Raw genomic sequence first — 5,964 nt, 5'->3', positions numbered from 1 at the left:
TAAACCTCAGAAAGTAGCAAACCATCTCTGAAAAATCCCAAACTTGGTGTTTCCTTCACACGTGGCACGTGCAAGCCTAAGAATAATTTTAAGACTAATACAACACCGGAATATATATTTCTAATTGCCCAATAAATGTTACACGAATTACATGCATGACAATATTTAAACACACAAAGCCGTACATATTAAAATTAGAACCCAATTAAATTATGACCTTGAAAATCTAGCTAAATAAACATTAATTACTATCGGAATCATTATCGGGATCGATCGAGCCACGCACACTAACATGCCTCTATAGCCATATATGGTAATTGATGTCATGGATTATGTATCCGCTTGTATCGATGAAGTCCAATGCCCGTATGAGTGCACTCTCTCGTGCCTCACAATACCAAAAGAATGGTCGGCCATAGATGTAACCTAGTGAACGACCACTGCCCCTGTTAGTAATCCTTATGCAGTACTGGCGTCCTTCTATAGTGAGCTGGCCGAGGTTTCTATTGCAGAAGTCCCAATCGTACCCGAGTTGCTCCGTAGCTTGGTCTAGAATGGCCCACAAGCCATATGCAACATAGGTAAGGTGTCTTGATAAGTGAGAGTAAAACATAAGAAATGAGACTGAGAGAGTTCGTGGGTGGGTGGGATAGATGTATGTGGCCAGCACTTTGTTTTATATAGGGGGCATGGACATCACTGCCAGTTTGTTGTGAGAGGAAAACATTATATCATGGCTGATAAGGCTTGGCTGAAACCAACATGCATGGAGAGACTAGCTCCTGACCGAGGGCCATTTTATAGGGGCTAGCAGTCATGGTATATTTTTATTTCTAAACTAAAGTTATCGGGGCAGATGGTAGCAGTGTTCCAACTGTTGTGGTCATAGGAGCACTGTTGGCATGTGAGGAGCATCTACACATCACTGTTGGTTTTAGTTTAAAAACCGATAGTGAATTGGGCCTTCTGTGTCGGTTTGAGCAACCGACTGTGATAGAAGATATCACTGCCGGTTTTAAAACCAAAACCGGCAGTGAAGGGCCCTGCCGCCATCTTTTAGTAAAAAAATATAAAAAAGTTTGGCCCGCCTGAGATTCGAGCATGGGTCGCGGGGTCGATAGTGCGCGACCTTAACCGCTGAGTTAGGATAGGGAGTTCGGTTAGAATGGTTTTATTTTTTTTCTTTTATCCTATCGTAATGCACTACTAAATAATAAATGCAAAATCAAAAAAGTTTGGCCCGCCTGAGATTCGAGCATGGGTCTCAGAGTACAGAGTGCGCGGCCTTAACCGTTGAGCTAGGATAGGGAATTCGGTTAGTGTGCTTTTCTTTATTTATTTATTAATAGAAATAATGCAGTTAGTTTATATTCTAAAATAACACAAAAATTTGTGTCTTGATTATTTAATTCTATGATAATTAATTAATGGTCTATAATTATCAAATAATAGTGTTTGTAAACATCATCTTAATATTTGATTACATAGTCAATAATTAAATTGTAGAGATGCGCACAAAATATAAATTAAATATTTAGTGCGAATTACTGATACAACGTCTGCATAATGATTATATAGTTAACAATAATCTAACTATCTTTAGATGCATCAACAATGAGGGCCTCATTATGATCAATTCATACATAAGTAGGTTCGTCACCCTCTTGAAAGATAGGTAGGGGTACGTTCGCCCTGAATGGATGCATTTCCTGATAGGCCCTGTAGTCTTCTTCGTCCGTCACTCCATCGACACCGACAATCGTCCTTTTCTCTTCTAGGACTACTTTTAGCCTTCCTTTTGTCTTGTTGTCCCTTGCATAGAAGACTTGCATAACATCTCTTACAAGGACGAAGGGGTCGTCTCTGTATGCGGCCTTAGTGAGATCAATGGTAGTGAATCCTTCGCTGTCAGTGTTGATTTTCTCGAGCTGGACCCACTGGTAGTGAAAAAGAGTTGTCTTCAACGGACCGTAGGTTGGCTCCCATATCTCCTCTATGAAACCATAGTATGTCGCCTGCATGTTGCCGTTTTCATTGTGAGCATCAAAACGAACACCACAATTTTGGTATGTGCTCTTTCCATCTTGCTTTTTATGTAAAATGTGAATCTATTGATCTCATACCCTTGGTACTTAAGATATGTACTCGAAGGCCCCTTGGCTAAGGCATCCAGTTGATTACCCACTTTATTCCAAGCAAGCGACGTCGCAACCAGCTAACAAATTCCTCCTTATGTTTTTTTATCCAGCCAAGCCTATGACCTGCTCGGATACAGAGTTTGTAGTGATTGCCTGTGCTTGTCAATGTATGGCATCACACCCTTGGCTTGCTGGAGAACAGTGAACTGTGCCTGTCTGAAATAAACAGGGTCGTCTACTATAACAGATTTCTCCCCGATCATTCCTTTGCCACGTAGTCTTCCCTCGTGATGATATTATGGAACTCTGACCCTTTTGATGTCTAGATAATATGTGTAGAACTCAATGGCCTCCTTCGTTGACCATCCTTCAACCATGCCCCCTTCTGGTCTGAATCTGTTCCTAACATACCCCCTGAAAACTTTCATCAATCTTTTAAAAGGGAACATCTGATGTAGGTACACTGGGCCAAGGGCTCTAATTTAGTCAACAAGATGAATGAGCAGATGCAATGAGATATCAAAGTAAGTCAGCGGGAAATGCATCTCAAGCCTAACGAGAGTTTCAGCTATGTCCCGCTGTAGCTGCTCTAGTGTGGACACATCAATGACCTTTTTTGAGATCGCATTGAAGAACAAGCAAAGCTTTATGATTGGGGCACGAACCTTTGGGGGGAGGATACCACGCAGGGTAATAGGGAGTAGCTGAGTCATAATGACATGACAGCCATGGGCCTTCATAGGGCCATAGTTGAACTTGAGTTCTCTCATATTCACCAGCCTCTTCGGGTTCGCACAGTGGCCCGTCGGGACTTTGAGTTCATTGAAGAAAGAAATAAGCACACGGCTTTCTTCCTTCTTCAATGTCAATGACGCAACCGGAAGTTCAAACTGGCCATTCTCTAGCTCCACAGGATGCAGCTCCTTCCTAATTCCCAAGTGTTGCATGTCCAGACGTGTGGCTAGTGAATCCTTTGATGTCCCCTAGGTGTCCATCAAGGTGTTAAGAGTGTTAGCGCACATGTTTTTAGTGATGTGCATGGGATCAAGACAGTGGCGTACACTCAGAAATGGCCAGTAAGGTAGTTTCCAAAAAACCAATTTTTTTCTTCCAAACGCTCCCATCAGGCGCTGCTACTGCATTGTCCCCCTTCCTAAGGACAACCTCCAGTTTGTTAAGTTCTCGAAGTATCGCAGGCCCGTCTCGATATTTTGGAGCTCAACGTTTCTCAATAGTATCGTTGAAATCTTTTATGTTCCTACGGTAAGGGTGATCCTTAGGTAGGAACCTACGGTGTCCCATATAAACTATCTTTGAGTTATTTGGCAGATTTACCGCATCGGTGTCATCCAAGCACTCGACACATCTAGTATAGCCTTTTGTCTTCTCTCCGGACAACGAACCTCGACCTGGCAGGTCGGTGATTGTAGCGATAAGTACTCCCTTGGTCATGACATGTTCCTTTTTGTACTCATCCCAAACATCCGGCACATCCTTTTCAAACATCTCCACTAGTTCATCGATCACTAGTTCCAGAAACACATCGATGTCATTCCCAGGTTGTCTTGGCCCTTGGATCAGTAGTGGCATTTGGATGTACGACCGCTTCATACAGACCCAAGGTGGAAGGTTGTATATACAGAGCGTCACTGGCCAGGTCTTATGATTGCTTCTAACCTGGTCAAAAGGATTCATCCCATCTGTGCTCAAAGCAAACCAAAGGTACCTTATCTCTCCACCGATGTCCTTATAGAACATAGTATTGACAGTCCTCTAGTCCTGCCCATCGGCGGGGTGCCTCATCATTGTATCTTTCTTATGCTCTTCGCCATGCCAGCACAACAGCTTGGCTGACTTTGCACATGCAAACAGCCTATGCACCCGGGGAGCTATAGGGAAATACCAAACGACCTTTACGAGACCTCCTCTGGTCTTGGTATCCTCATCTGATGACCCTTCCTTGTACCATGGAGCTCCACACTTGGGGCACTTGTCCAAATCTTTGTATTTTTCTTCACGGTACAATATGCAATCATTGGAACACGTGTGGATTTTATCAACCTCGAGGCCGATGGGGCAGATCATTTGCTTGGCCAAGTATGTCTTTTTTGGCAACTCATTTTTTTCTATGAGCATTTTCCTTATTATACCTAACAACTGATCGAAGCCTTTATCGCTCAATCCATTTGTCGATTTGAACTCTAACAGCATGATGTCGACTTTCAGTTTACTCATTGAACAATCCCTATACAATGGTGTTTTGCCATCTTGTCTCATTTTCTCTAGCTTTCTCAACTGTCTTTCACTAAGACATCCGGTGTCTACATTACGTAGCAGCTGAGAAATGCCATCGTTATCCTCGATGTTGTCAGCTAGCGTATTCCTAAACACATTATTAGCTATGGGCATAGGTTCCGTGTTGACACCGGGTTCCTCGTCACTATCGTGGTTGGCTACGTCAGGCATGTCCACATCATCATCGTTTTCCAGCAGAACATTCACACTAACCTCGCCATGCATAGTCCATATCATATAGTTTGGCATGAATCCCCTGGTAATCAAGTGCGATCGTATAGACTCAATTTGACGAAAGTTCCTTTGATTCTTGCAATCTTTGTATGGGCAGAAGACAGGGTTCCCATTTACAGCATGGGCTTTGGCATCGGTGATAAACTGGCTGACGCCATGCATGTACCACTTGTCCGTTCGGGACAGATGCATCCACTCTCGATCCATCTCTGCACAAAAAAAATATTGAGACAGTAATTACAAAGAATTAATAAGAAATCGAGCTTCATGAATAACAATTGTAGCTCGAAAGTACCATTTTTGGAAAACATTATTGTACACTAATTATTGGAAAATTGAAATTGGTAGCCCCGGCCCTGTAAATTGAAATCGTAGTAAAAAACAATTATTGCACAATATTGAAGAACAACTATTCTACTCTACTTCTAAGAACTAATTATAGCATCACATACTAACAATGATAATCTTGACCACCATGGAATAATTAGCCACGGATTTAAATGTGTTCATAGACACCAACCATTTGGATGATAGATTCATCATATTTTTGAGCCTTGCACAAATGTCCAATTAGAAAAGTGCTCTCTAGAATGGAGAAAGAACTAGAATGAGAATCAAGCAATGTAGCCATCAAAACGAAGCTAATTAAGCAACTAAATCAAATGAGTGGATGTTTGTTACTAACCTTAAAGCAAAAAGATCAAGCCATTCTTCAAAATTCAAGCGCTAGCTTCATGGTGAAGAGCAGCCGCAACAATGGAAGGAAGGGCCCAAACGCGCGCCTCTGTTCTCGGGATGGAAGAGAGGAGGAAGAAGAGGACGGCTGCATTCTTTTTGTGCTGTAGGCTTATCACCGTCGGTTCTTGGCTAGAACCGACAGTGATAGAGCCCAATCACTGCCGATTTGTGGCTTCAACCGGCAGTGATGAGTGGCCGCCAAAATATTACCGGTTCAAGCCACAAACCGGTAGTGATGTGGTGCTTCACTGCCGGTTTAACCCAGCCCCAATCATTTTCTCATTTTCGAGCTCATAACCGGCAGTGAACGTACATCACTGCCGGTTCTCACAAATCCGGCAGTGATGAGGCCGGCAGTGATGTCCAAATCTAGCGTAGTGAGCATTACTGCTAAATACTATATCCTCCGGTATAATTAACCCAGTTACATATAGTTCAGCAAAAACAAATGTTCGACAGGAACTACACCACCAAGCATGCAGCAATTAATTAGATGATCGATCACATGATTCTACTTGATCTAACCTCTTGGATTAGTAGCAAAGAAGCTCCTTGCTCA

The sequence above is a fragment of the Miscanthus floridulus genome, chromosome 7 (genome assembly GCF_019320115.1).
Source record: "Miscanthus floridulus cultivar M001 chromosome 7, ASM1932011v1, whole genome shotgun sequence".
Classification (NCBI taxonomy): domain Eukaryota; kingdom Viridiplantae; phylum Streptophyta; class Magnoliopsida; order Poales; family Poaceae; genus Miscanthus; species Miscanthus floridulus.
The sequence above is the reverse complement of the archived record's forward strand: the minus strand, read 5'-3'. Positions refer to the sequence as shown.